The 14526-nt window shown below is 45.2% G+C and overlaps 1 long non-coding RNA gene across 1 annotated transcript in view; it reads right to left on the bottom strand.

The window, feature by feature from the left end:
- Positions 1–14436, bottom strand: part of LOC132646501 (uncharacterized) — a 33409-nt gene extending 18973 nt beyond the window's left edge. The window contains exons 1-2 of the long non-coding RNA XR_009584798.1: positions 14326–14436; positions 12612–12770 (exon numbers count right to left, since the gene is read on the bottom strand). This is a non-coding gene — a long non-coding RNA (uncharacterized LOC132646501). The remainder of the gene's footprint in view (positions 1–12611; positions 12771–14325) is intronic.
- Positions 14437–14526: the final 90 nt, after the last annotated feature.

Genomic DNA, 14526 nt, shown 5'->3' with positions numbered 1-14526 from the left:
CCTGACAAAACACCAATGCACAGAAAATAAAAATAAAATAATTAAAAAAAAAACCACATAGATTTCCTAGGGAGCCTTCTTTGGAACAGCAATATTCCAGGTAGAAGGCGCCATTGATGAGGTGTGGGGCCTTGAGAAGGCTTATTGAGCAGTGTGATATTACTGGAACAAAAATGCCAGGGGCTGGTGGGACAGGACAGGGAATGATAATGGTCAGGTAAAGTAGATAGTGTCCTAGACACACTGATGGGAAAACAGTGGACAGGCTCTGAGAGGGTACATAGGTGTCATCATCATTCTATATGTTAAAAATGTCCCCGTTCCCCTCTATGCTTTCTTTTTCTCACCTATCTAGTGTTAGGGGGTTGAGAGGGAAGAAGTCAAGGGATGGAGAGGGTGGAAGAGAGAAAAGAAACCAAAAATTAGGAAACACCAACGTGGTGGCCCAAGCCTGTAATCCCAGCACTCAGGGAGGCAGAGGCAGGTGGATCTTTGTGAGTTCGAGGCCAGCTTGGTCTACCAAGGCTACACAGAGAAACCCTGTCTTGTAAACAAATAAAAAAAGAACTAAGACTGCCTCCAACCCTTCTCCCATGTGTATAGGAATATATATATTTCAATATATGTATGTTGAAACACATAGAGAAACATTGTGACATAACACACACACACACACACACACACACACACACAACCATAGGGGTTGGACCTAGGAAGGGAGCAGTTTTAGGCAGGTGTTGCAAAGCCAGTTGCGTAAGGGTCTGCTTTTGGGCAGTGGCGATGGGGAAGAGGAAACAGGCTTAGGAAGCTCTTTAATGGTGAATCAACAGGTTGCAGTAACTTAGTGCACAGCCCAGTGGGAGAGAACCTCCAGATTTCCAGCAAGGGTGGCTGGAGGAAGCGGGTTTCCACCTTCCAAAGCAGAGCGGAAAGGAGGAGAAGCTTTGCTGGGGTGGTGACTGTGGTGACAGCAGAAGGAGGAGGAGGAGCTGCACAAGGAGTCTGAGGCTCCTCGCATGGACCCGTCTAGAAGGAGATTGGCCTCTTGGTTTGCAGCTGAAGAGCTGGGTCTCCTTATGAGTGATCATTCCAGAAATTTCCAACTCTACATACCCCGAAGAGGTTACCTTATCCCGCTACCCACCCCCACCACTCCTGACGTCGCCCACCAGCTCTGGCACTCGCCACCAGCATTCCATTATCCTCACTGTCACACCTTTCTCCTCTCTTCCTCCCCCTGGAGCCTGTCGCCATAAGCTACCATTTTACCTCCCAAATGAGGCTGAACTGTCCTGTACGATCACCAGCACCTTTGTTTTCTTTCCACAGAGCTTTTGCAGTTGGTTAGATGTCTCCCTTACCCCCCCGGGCCCTCTTCTCTAGTCCACCGTGCAGGCTGGCATCAGACTTACGCAACCACAATGCAAATCTAACCAGGACACTTCCGCATCCAGGTCTTTTTCATGCCCCTCCTCCCATTATATCCAGAATAAAACCCACGTTCTCTAAGTTGGGATGAAAATTCCTCCACCGTGCCTCTCCTGCCGCGGGGTCCAGCCTTAGATGCCATTCATGGTCAGGCAGTTCTCAAGAGCTCAGCACTCTGTCCTGTTCCAAACTCCCGACTTCTGTGTCTATACTCACATGGTTTTCCTACCAGCCCTTTACCTGGGATCCCCCTGCTCTGTCCATCACCCAAGACCTCCCGTGCCCTGCACTTCATCTGTGTTAAGTTTTGCTCATCCTTGCGACTTCATCTCCAGAAGTGGCACGTTCCTCTAATAACGCCAAGCCAGACGCCACTCCGCTGTACCCATTCCCTGTGCACGCTTGTCTCCATGATTGTCACATGGAGTTTTGAATGGATTTCTGTGTGAACCAGACAAGTTATTTAAACATTTCTGAGCATCCGTTTCCTTATCAGAGATAACACGTTTGGCACTCACTATGCTGGTGCCCAACAGTGCCCAGCAAATGGCGTCTGTGTTAGGGAAATTAATGCTTTCGTTGTCCACTGTTTCTAATTGTTGGCCTGGCTCAGCATCTTTTGCCATCCACCTTGAGACCATCGAGTTGTTTCTCTCTTCCAAAGCACATTTCAGATGGGCCTTTCACAAGTTACTTCCTCCAGAGCTGTGTCTTGTTTTGTTTTTTTACTTCACTGGAATCTACAGGCTACTTATCTTAAAAGAATTTTTTTAAATTAAAGTTATATGCCTTTATGTATAACTTTACATGCCTTTACACATAAATCAAATAGTGCTTAAGTATGTAGAGTTTAAATAAACATCCAATTGCATACATGTATGTGCATGCTTGTTTAAACACGTACATGCCACAGTGTATGTGTGTGTGTATATGTTTTGGTTAGAAGACAGTTTGTGTAAGTGGATTCTCACCTTTCACAGTGTGAGTTGTGGGGATCAAACTCAGGTTTTCAGGCTTGGCAACAAGTTCCCTTACCTCTTGAACTGGCCCCCATCCCCCAAGCATCCTGGAACTCACTGTGTGAACTCAGAGATCTGCCTGTCTCTGCCTCCCAAGTGCTGGGATTAAAGGCATGGACCACCATGCCTGTCCCCTAAAGTAATTCTTGATAACCACTTTGAGTAGGATCCTTCCAGACTTTGTATGCTACAAGTACTTATAAATCTTGGTGCACTAATTTAATATAAGTTTTTCTTTATGGTCTGGAGAAATGGCTCCCAGTCAAGAACACTGTTCTTCCGGATGACCCAGGTTTGGTTGCCAGCACCCACGTGGCAGCTCACAGTTGTCTGTAAAGACCCACCCTTCCTAAACAGGAGAAAGGGATAACACTTATCTCTCCCTGTTTTCTGACTTAAGGCAGAGTGGTCAGCCTCCTCATGCTCCCACAGCCATGCCTTCCTGCCCAAAGAAGTATTGTATCTCTTCCTCCTCCTCCTCCTTCATCTTCTCCTCTTCTTCTTTCTTGTTTTTTTTTTTTTTTTTTGAGACAGGGTTTCTCTGTGTAGCCTTAGCTGTCCTGGACTGGCTTTGTAGACCAGGCTGGCCTCGAACTCACATATATTCACCCACCTCTGCCTCCCTGAGTGCTGGAAATAAAGGTGTGCACTACTGTGCCTGGCTATGATCTATACTTTTTAAAAATTATAATGGTTTATTTTTGAATTTTAAAAATTATAATATAGTTACATCATTCCCCCCTCTAACTTCCCCATTCTAATCCTCCCATAACTACCCTTTGCTCTTTTTTAAATTCATGGTTTCTTTTTTGTTTTTTGTTTTTGTTTGTTTGAGACAGCGTTTCTTTGTGTAGCCTTGTCTGTCTTGGAACTTTCTTTATGGACCAGGCTGGCCTCCAGTTCTCGGAGATCCACCTGTCTCTGTGCTGGGATTAAAGGTATGTACCTCCAGGCAGGCTGGCCTCTTTTTCTTTCACTGTTGATATGCATGTATATCTTATTCGGTCCATACAATGTTACTTGCGTGTACATTATTTCAGGGCTGACTGCTTGGTGTTGGCAAACATATTGATGTGTCCTTCCCTGGAAGATTGCGTCTCCAGCTCTCAGCTGTCCTTAGCTGCCTGTAGTTCTTTGTCTAGAGCTGAGGCCTCTTGAGCTTCCCCCCTTCTGTGTTAGCCTGTCCATTAGTGTCAATGTTCAGAGCTTGTTTAGGCAGCCATGTTGATGAGATTTCATGGGTATATGAATTGCTGTCATTTCTAGGTGACATAATCTCAGAGCAAACTTTCTGTTCCTCTGCCTCTGACAGTCTTCCTGCTCCTCCTTTGGCAGTGATCCCTAAGTCTTAGATGAAAGAATTGTGATGAAGGTGTATCAGCTGGGGCTGTGTACGGCACAATCTCTTATTCTTGCGGCTTGTTTTTTTTTTTTTTTTTTTTAATTGTCTCCTTCTGTTGCAAACAGAATTTTATTTGATGAGGGATTAGAGCTATATTTATCTGTGGGTTTAAGGATAAATATTTAGGACACACTGAGGGATTATGTTGGTTTAATAAAGTGGTTTCTAAAATCCATGATTTTTCTAGCCCTGGCCCTTTGGCTATGCTTACAGTACCAAGAATGATTTTCCTCTAATTGATCATTCCCAGAATCCAATTAGAGGGCTGTTGGTTACCTCCAAGCTATGTGTGCCACTATTGCATCCTTACGTTAGTGTGATGTGTTGGTTGTTGTTGTGGTTCATAGGACTCATAGGTGGGTAGGGAGCTATGCTTCCTTCTCTTGGATGCTTGTATGACACCTTCTAGTACCATAAAAGCTAGTCCTCAAGGAAGAGACTCTCAGATCAGATCCAGCTCAGGTCCTCTGAGTCCTGTGTCCAAAGCATATGTGTCTTCAGCAATAGGGACTTACCTTTCACCTCTGAGAGGCTTCTCATGCCTGGTGTTAGGGTTTTTGTTCAATGGTCTATGGATCTTGAGGAGAGCATTCTTAGTCCAACGATTCTGTTTTTATGCATGGTATGGAATTTCAAACACACAACATGGTGTATAGTTCATCTTTTATATTTACATATACTATGTGCATTGTGGGTGGGACCCTTCCTGCCTGGGCTGGTGGACCTGGGTTCTGTGAGAAAGCAGGCTGAGCAAGCCAGTAAGCAGCACTCCTCCATGGCCTCTGCATCAGTTCCTGCCTCCAGGTTCCCAAAGTTACGAAGGAAGATTTTTATCCTGCCCTGACTTCCTTTGGTGGTGAACCGTGATGCGGAAGTGCAAGCCCAATAAACCCTTTCCTCCCCAAGTTACTTTGGTCATGGTGTTTGATCACAGCAGTAGAAACACTAAGTGCCCTTACTTGCTGAGCCATTTCCCTGGTCTTTAAGAGTTATTTTTTTAACAATCTAGTTACAATTCTTTATCAAATATATGCTTGTCACTTATTTTCTTCCTAGTCTGCAGTTAATTAAAAGTGAATTAATCCCAGTACTCAGGAGGCAAAGACAGCAGGATCTCTAAGGGTTTGAGGACAGCCTAGTCTACAAAGGGAGTTCCAGGCCAGTTAAGGATACATAGTAAGATTTTGTCTCAAAACAAACAAACGAACAAATGAACAGACAAACAGTCTTGAGAATAGTGTTTTGTTTGTTTGTTTGTCAAGACAGTGTTTCTCTGTGTAGCCATGGCTGTCCTAGAACTCACTCTGTAGACCAGGCTGGCCTCTGAACTCAGAGATCCATCTGCCCGTCTCCGCCTCCTGAGTGCTGAGGTTAAAGGTGTGAGCAGCTTGAAAATGGAAATTCTCAGTTTAGGTGAATTCTAACTTATCGTTTCCTTTTGTGTACCCTGTTCTTGGCTTCATGTCTAGGAAAATTTTGCTTCTCCCAAAGTCACAAAGATTTTTATCCAACTCTTTTGTTGCTGATTTGAGACAAGGTTTCACTATGTAGACCTGACTGAGGCTGAGCTTTTGTGATTTCCTGCTTCTGCCTTTGGAGTGCTAGGATTAGAGGCATTGCCTATGATGCCTTGCTTTCTTCTAGGAGTTTCTTTATGCATGCAGACATATGTGCTTGTGTATATGGTACTTTAAACCAAGCTCAAGGCCGCATGCCTGCTGCTTTATCACCAAGCAATACTCCAGCTCTAGTTTTGTAATCAGTTTTGTGGTAGGTTATTAATTTTGCATGTGACTGCCCTTCGATTTAGTGAAAAATCGATCATTTGTAGGTGGATTTGTATTTGGGACTTCCTGTTGTCTCCCATTCAGCTTGTTTGTCTTTATACCTATGCCCCTAGTGTCTTGATTAATTTGTTATATAAGTACACTTTATTCTTTTTCAATTGAATTTTGGTCCTTTGAATTTCTTAATTTGAAGTGGGAATATACAATTAAAAATTCTTTTTAGACAGGGTTTCTCTGTGTAACCTTTGGCTGTCCTGGAATTCGCTCCACAGACCAGGGTGGCCTCGAACTCAAAGAGATCTGCCAGCTTCTGCCTATCAAATGCTGAGACTAAAGGCATGTGCCACCATGGTCCACTGACTTTCTATGTAATGTTTACAATCACCTTGTCAATATCTTCCTTCCCTCTTGCCCTGCTTTGTTTATATTTAGTTATTTTTAAAAATATTTGCCAATTATGTATACAAATTATTTGTGTGTGTCTGTATATGGTTCTGCACATGTATGTACAGGTGTTTTCAGATTCCCTGGAAATGGAGCTACAGGCTCATGAGCTTCCATGTGGGGACTGGGGATGGAACCCATGCCTTCTGGAAGAGCAGCCAGTGCTCTTATCTGCTGAGCAATCTCTCCAGCCCATTTATTTTATGTATATAAGCAAGTCTCTGTGCTACTTGTATGCTTAGTGCCCACAGAGGCCATAAGGGGCACCAGATCCCCTGGAAATGATTTACAGATGTTTGTGAGCTGCTGAGAATTGAACCCCAAGTCCTCTGGAAGAACAGCCAGTTCTCTTGACTGCTGAGTCATACCTATATATACCTATCTCCCCACCCCCACACTCTACCATCCTTCTGAGACAGCCTCATTTGTAGCCCAGGCTAGCTTGGAACTTACTATGTAGTCCTGAACTCATGGCAATCCTCTTGTCTTTTCTTCCTGTTTCAATTACAGGTATGAGCTAGTGGCCCATCTTGTCTCTTTTCTTTCTTTTATCTTTTTAAAAAGTTATTTTATTGATTATCTTTGCTTTTTTTTGTTTTGTTTTTCTGTTTGTTTTTCAAGACAGGGTTTCTCTGTGTGTATGTAGCCTTGGCTGGCCTTGAACTCACAGAGCTCTGCCTGCCCCTGCCTCCCAAATGCTGGGATCAAAGGCACGTGTACCACCACACCTGCCTAATTTCTCTCGTATACTATGTCCCAACTGCAGTTCCCCTCTTTCCACAATTTCTGCTTTTTTTTTTTAAAGGAATGTTATGGTTTTGTTTGAAATGAATTTAATCTAGAGATCAAATTTGGGTAGAATGAAATATTTTCAACTCCCTCCCTTTCTTCCTTCTTTCCTTCTTCCCTTTCTTTTTCCCTCTTTCCTCTCTGTTTCCTCTTTCTCTCTTTCTTTCTTTTTAATTATTTTGAAACAAGTTCTCACTCTGTATCCCTGGCTGGCCTTGGACTTGTCTGTGCTCCTCCTGCCTTGGCCTCCTGCATGCTGGGGTTTCAAGTGTGCGCCATCACACTCAGCTGCAAAGGAAAATCTTAATATTACTGAGTTTTTCACTCCATGAACATGTCACCATTCCATGTACTTAGATCTTCCTTGATCTGATTAGTGTTTTGCAGTTTTCACTGAACATGACCGAACATTTTATTTTATTCACATTGTATATGTTTTGTGCTCTCCTGAATAGTATTGTGACCTATTCCAAAACCTCATGACCTCTGCCATTGGGCTACATCTTCAAGCCCCACTCGCCTTTCCTGCTTTTGAGACAGGGTCTTGCTATGGCCTCTAGGCTGGCCTTGCACTCCGAGACTCCAGCTGTCTTTTTGACAGTCCCCCAAGTGGTTGGGAGCATAGACTCATGACACTGCACCCAGCTAATCTGTATTTTCCATTGTGTGTGTATCCATTGCTAGTGTTAAGGGTTGTGTTGTATTCCTTTTAGAGATCTTCTGGGGGCTGGAGAGATGGCTTAGGTTAAGAGTACTGGGTGCTCTTTTAGAAGATCTGGATTTGATCTCAGCACCCACATGGCAGTTTGCAACTGTTTGTAACTCCAGTTCTAGTGTATTTAATGTCTTCTTCCGGCCTCTTTAAACATTAGGGACAAATGAAGTGTACAGACCATACATGCAGGCAAAACACTCATATACATAAACACACATACACACACACACACACACACACACAGAGAGAGAGAGAGAGAGAGAGAGAGAGAGAGAGAGAGAGAATTCCCTTCCTCCATTGACGTTCTAACCTTTGGTATTTGTAAAGTTGACCTTGCTTGGAAACAGGGTCCTTGCCATCACTGTCTGTGGTAATTTTTAGGACATTCCTAGGACAGTAAGACAACCAGTATATATAGAACTAATCGACCCTCCCACCTTTGGAATTTTAATTTAAGGGCTTTGCACATATCATACAAGTACTCTACCACTGTCCTTTTTTGTCATTGTGTGTGATGTCTGAATGTGCACACCCCACTCCTTTTTCCTTTTTATTTTGAGACAAAGTTTTACTAAGTTGCCCAAGCTGGCCTTGAGACCACTCTGCAGCCTGGGCAGGCGGTGAACTAGAAATCCTCCTGCCTCAGCCTCCAGAATAGCTAAGGTAGTGGGCTTGTACCACCCAGCCTAGCCAATTTTTTTTTCCTGTATTGGTCTGTCTTCATAAAATGAGTGGGGAATTATTTCTCCTGCTTCATTTTTGTGAAAGAGTTTACACAGCGGGTCTAAAGAGCTGGTCCTGGTTTAAGAGTGCTTGCTGCTCTCCCAGAGGACTGGAGTTTGGTTCCCAGCATCTGTATTGGGCAGCTCATAACTACCTGTGACCAGCTCCAGGAAACTCAACACCATCTTCTATCCTCTGCAGGCACTTGCACACACATAACACACTCTCATACATACACATACATAATGTACAAAAAAAATCTTATGTTAAGGAAATAAAAATCACATTGGCTTGGGGGGGAGGAGAAGGGTTGGAAGAGGTAAAGTTCTGAATAGATCAAGTTGGGCATGGGCACCGAAGGAAGATTATGTACTTCTTTGAAAACATTTACATTTTAGGTACTGTGCTGGCTAGTTTTATGGCAACTCGACACAAGGTATAGTAGTCACTGGAGAGGAGGGAGCCTCAACGGAGAAAACGCCTCTATAAGACTGAGCTGTAGGTAAGCCTGCAGCTTAATTTTCTTAAGTAGTGATTGGTATGGGAGGCCCCAGCTCATTGTGGGCGGTGCCACCCCTGGGCAGGTGGCCCTGGGTTCTATAAGAAAGCAAGCTGAGCAAGCCATGAGGAGCAAGCCAGTAAGAAGCATTCTTTCATGGCCTCTGCATTAGCTCCTGTCTCTAGGATTCTGCCCTGCTTGAGTTCCTGTCCTGACTTCCTTTGATGATGAACAGTGCTGTGGAAGTATAAACCAAATAAACCCTTTCCTCCCCAACCTGCTTCTGGTCATGGTGTTTCATTACAGCAATAGTAATCCTAAGAAGTACAAGTACCCAAAGAACGTCCATGTCTAAATGTCTAGTAGGAAGTTGGCAACTTGAATCTGATGCTTAGATGAGAGCAGTCTGAAGTGTTAGTGAGCACCGACTGCATTGACAGGAGAGAATGTCATTGTCTTGGGAGAGCAGGGTGAAGAGTAACAGAGCACAGGGATGGAGTCCAGGCATTTAAGAGGAGGAAGGTATCTCAGGGAGCTTCGTGTGGAAGGTAGAAGGAAGGATATGGGTGAGGAATCTATTCCTTTAAGAAGGTAAGATGAGACAGTGGTATAGCTCAGTTGGCGGAGCACTTACCAGGCACACTTGACACCCTGAGCTCCATCCCCATCACCATACAAACTGGACACCGAGGCACACATCAGCAGTCCCAGCACTTGGGAGGAGGTGAAGCAGGAAGATCAGAAGTTCAAGACCATCCTTGGTTACAGAGTTGTACTGGGTCGGGGGAGAAGGTAGAAGGGGAAGGAAGAGAAAGCTGAAGCAAAGATGGGTACTGAGTGGAGGGAGGCGTTTGGTTTTGTAATGTGAGATGCAGGTCAGTGAAGAGGTCAGAGTCAGGAATGGGAGAGACTGGGCTTAACAGACAGAGAAGGAAAAAGATGAGACCGGCCTCCTGGAGGGATTAGTCCCAAAGAAGGGTAGGACAGTCATTTGCTCTTTCAGAGAGGAGGAGGGAAATCAAGAGGTTTGTGGTGGTGAGTGAGATGCTCCTCCCACTATCCAGCATTTGACTGCTTTGTTCTCAGCTGGTGGCACTATTCGGAGAGGCTCTGGCTCTGGCCTTATTGGAGAAGGAATGTCACTGTCGGTGGGCTTTCAGACTTCAAATCCTGTAGCGTTTCAAGTTCTGCTTCCTACTGTCTGTTCAAGGTCTGAGCCTCCAGCTTCTGCTCCCCCTACATCTATATCTGCTGTTTTCTGCCCTACTTCACCACCCTGATGGACTCTCATCCTTCCAGAACCAGGAGCCAAATACACCTTTCTTTAAGTTGCTTTAGTCATGATGTTTTCTCACTGGAACAGAAAAGTAACCAAAAGGAAGTTATAGTAGTGATTCTTACGTTAGAATCATCACTAAGGTAACTAAAAAAAGCCTTCTGTGATGAAGGCTGAGAATCACTGATTTTAATTTGTAGGTAACTTTTTATATTGGTGATAATGGAGTTGGAGTCAAGGAAACTCACAATTATGATTAAGGAAAGCTGAATGAGTAGAGAGCCACAAAAGTTTGAGATAGATGAAAAGCGGAGAACAGAAAAAAAAAAAAATAGAAAGGAAGGGAATGGATAGCAGCCTAGTGGCTTTTATATCCCAGAGGTCTAGAAATGATGAAGCTCAGGCCTTTTCTCCCTGCCTCCCTCCCTCCTTCCTCTTCTGGTTTTGTTTTGTTTTGTTGAGGCTGAATTTCGTCATGTAGCCCTGGCTTGCCAGGAACTCTCTGTGCAGACCAGGCTAACTCTAAAATCATGGAGGTCCTCTGGAGGTAAAAGTGTGCCCTGGCACATTCCAACTGAGTCCTTTATCTTTAAGAAATCAAGTTCTTTTGTGAGAGAGGTACCTCACACCGATGCTACAGAGACTCAGAAGAATTATTGATCAGTTAAGGGCTTTTGTGTGTTACTTTTCTTCTTCTTTTCATTAAAAGACAAGAACTTAGGAGTTCTAGAGTTTAAGGTTGGGTTGGAAATCCCCACATACATGCTGGATCCGACAGAGAGCCTTACATAGGTTGTGCCAGTCATCAAGCCATATCCACAACCCCTTGTTTTTCTGAGGTGGGGGTCATGCTATGTGAATTAAGGAGACTTGGAACTTGGTATATAGCTCCAGCTAGCCTTGACATGTCTCCGTCCTTTTGCTTCTACCTCTGGAATCCTAAGTGTGTCATCATTCTGGTTTATAGGTATTTTTGCAAGAATTAAGAACAATCCTTCCAGGAAGGTGGGCAAGGGCTACAAGGAGCTCTAATTGTCTCCTTCTTAGATTTATCCTTAGAATAGTAAGAGGATAGTGGCTGTGGCCTCTTGGGTGCCTTATTGTGGTCAACAAATCTGATAGGTAACAGAAATTTCTAGTTAGTCACATTGAAACATCGTTTTCCCAGCATTTAATGGTGGCCCATAACTGCCTATAACTCTAGTTACAGGGGATTTGACACCTTCTCCTGGCCTCCTTGGACATTAGGCACACATGTTGTCTACACACATACATGTAGGCAAACCACTCATGCCCATAGAATAAAAATAACAAACCTTTCTTTTTTAGAGAGCAATACTGTTTAAAAAAATTGTCCTACTTTTTATTAAAGCATTAGACCTAGTCTCTACCATGAGAACAAGGACTGATACTCAGGAACAGCTTTATTGACACAGGAAGCAGACATTTTTTTTCTATAGCTTGTACTGTCCTCCTGAAGAGAAGTGTGGTGGTTTGAACAGGAATGTCCCCCACAGACTCATGTGTTTGAATACTTGGTCCATAGAGAATGGCACTATTAGGAGGTGTGGCCTTGTTGGAGTAGGTGTGGCTTTGTTGGGGAAGTCTGTCCCTAGGAAGTGGGCTCGCTCAGAAGTTCAAGCCAGTTCGCTGTCTGCTTCCTGAGGATCCAGATGTAGAACTGTCAGCTCCTTTTCCAGCACCAGATCTGTCTGCATGCATGCATGAAGCATGCTGTCATGCTTCTCGCCATGACGATAATAGACTAAAACTCTTGATGTGTAAGCCAGCCCCAGTTACATGTGTTCCTGTTTAAGAGTTGCCATAGTCATGATGTCTCTTCACAGAAATATTGCCCCAAGACAAGAAGCTTCACTCAATTCTAGAGTTCCTTCAATCTTCCTTGACAGACAAAACCTCCCAAGGTTTCTGAGATACCTCTGGGATGTCTGCCTGCTCCATCCTCGCTGTCCAGGTCCAAGACCCGGTAAGGAGGTAAACGAGCCTTTACTGAAGGCCTCGGCTCCTCGCACTCGGAGTCTTCCTCCCTGAATAAGACTCTTGAAAACAAACAAACAAACAAACAAAAAAACAAACCAGGGGTCCCTAGGCATAGAACATGGAGGGAAAGGAAGCCTGATTGGAAATTTACTGGTGCCCTGTGGATGTATGGAGGGCTGCTTCTGTTACCTCATTGTTACCTTTTACGTGAATAGAACTGAGGTTTGAAGAAATAAGGAAGTTGTCTATGCATTCAGCCTCCAAGAATGGTTAGCCAGATGTGGCGGCATTTGGGAGGCTGAGGCAGGAGGGCATTAAATTCCAACCCAGCCTGACTACTTAAAGAGACCTGGACTATATAATGAATGAAAAAAAGAAACAAAATACCTCCAAAAAAAAAAAAAAAAACCCAAAGTTCAATTTGTCCTACTACAAATTCCTTCAGGGTCCAGGGCTCCCTGGTTTCCAGCCTTCCTCTGCTTCTGCAGGTTTTCATCCTAGGGGAAATTGTGTTTAGATGTCACCTACCTCAGCGTTCTGGCAATCTTCTTCTTCCTAAAGGATTAGGCAAAGTCATTTCCAGAGAGCTGTCGGAAAGGATACACTAGGACAATCACCTTTAATGTTGGATACCTCCAAACGGCTTGTTGTCACTGCAGATGTAATTTCTCAACTGCATCTCATCATCTGAGGAGAGAAAGAACTGAATGTATCCCGTCTCGTGTCTAAGGTATTTACATGACATCCTGACTTACATTTCAAGCACTGGCTGGGGCCAATCTACAAAATCATTTGTAATTCTGACGTCAGAAACTCATTTCCAATTCTTTGGGGCCCTCTCAGGTCTGGGGCACAAGCTGGCAGAATGAGAATTTAGTATACAAAGAGAGAGCCTGCCGGTGACATGGCATTTCCAACACCTCGCTCTCAACATTGGACGCGTGCTTTGACCAGGACAGGGGACTCTGATGTCTTTCCTATCTCCTCTTACTGTCTCCTGCCCTTCTACCACTTCCCTTATGTTCCTGGTGCGGCTACAAGAGCAGCTCAGTGCCTGGTAGGTGAAAGAGGGTCAGCGTGTTTGTACAGACTACAGTACTTGAAACCATGACTGGATTTCAAGCAGTCTTGCTGCTAGGTTCTTTGCTAACCCGTGTGGGAACAGCAGTTGAGGAAAAGCAAAGGTCTGGGCAAAGCAGAAGGGATTTGTTCACCTTTGAAGAGCCACAACGCAAAGGCATTCTGTCCTCATTTGGGGACTGGTTAGAAGGCAGAGCAGAGAAGAGACCGAGTTTTAGGAAAGACTCCATCAGAGTCGCCTTCCCTGGGATTTCTTAATCATAAGGTTGGGAGGGGAGGTATCAGAATTGAAAGGCGGGGACGGTGGGGGTGTTGAGACGCGTGTGTGAAGACGCTTTTGAAGCAGTACTGCTCTAGGTAAATGGCAGGTTGCAAGGTAAATACTACCAGAGGCAGTATAATAACATGTTGGCCTTCACTCACTACGAGGGCAACCTGGCCTTCCCACAGCCACTTTATGGTGGGCTCAACCCTGTTGGGTTCCTAGTCTGTGCTCTGAAGTGGAAATGCCATAAACGTGCTAGATATTTTGTGCTAACCTACGCTCCCTGGGTCCTACCTTCAAAGCTAAACTACCCAAAAGTCCTAGCTAGAGTGGAGAGCTAGGAGTTCCGCACCCTCCCAGGCATTTTTTTACCATAGCCTTCCCGGGAGAAGGGCCCCCTCTCCTCCGCCGCCCAAAGTCGCGGGGCCTCGTCCTCTTCTCCCCCTCCCCCTCTCCCCTAGGGCAGGATTCCCTTTGTAATTAATCCCAACACTCAAACCAGAGGGGAGGAAAACGTGTTAATGAGCGAGCGTCCCAGTCTGACTAGGCGGTCTGTGCTCACAGCTAGAACACAAAGTAATTAAATTATTTTTGGGAGAAGGGGGGTATGGTGTCAGGGAACTCCCGTATACAAGGGGGAGGGGCCCGTCTCTTGTCACTAATTAATATCAGGGATGACCCTTTTCGCAGCTCTGGGTCGGGGGTGGGTGGGTGGAAATCTATCTTCCCACGTCTCAGATTCCACTGGATTTTGTGTGGCGGGGTTTGTGGTCCCAAAGAATAAGGCCAGCCTCAGGGCCTAGGGGAAAGGTCTTCAACAGGGGTTCGTAGAAGACAGCTCCAAGAGGGTCCAGAGGGCTGGACCAAAGCAAAGATCCGAGGCAGCATCAAACACACCTTCCTGGCCAGGTCCGCAAGCCGGGTGCGGATTCCCAGGATCCCGAGGGCGCAGGGCATGACCAGCGCAGGGCTGGGGGTGCCGCGACTCGGGGAAGAGCCGGGCCGCAGACAATGGACGCAGCAGCGGGAGGGGCGGCGGCTGCGGGAACAGCCGGGAGGCGGCACCTGGGAGCTCGCTCCCCGCCCCCTGCCTCCCCC

Source organism: Meriones unguiculatus, chromosome 11 (genome assembly GCF_030254825.1).
Source record: "Meriones unguiculatus strain TT.TT164.6M chromosome 11, Bangor_MerUng_6.1, whole genome shotgun sequence".
NCBI classification, from domain to species: Eukaryota; Metazoa; Chordata; class Mammalia; order Rodentia; family Muridae; genus Meriones; species Meriones unguiculatus.
This window is presented reverse-complemented; position numbering and strand designations above follow the sequence as displayed.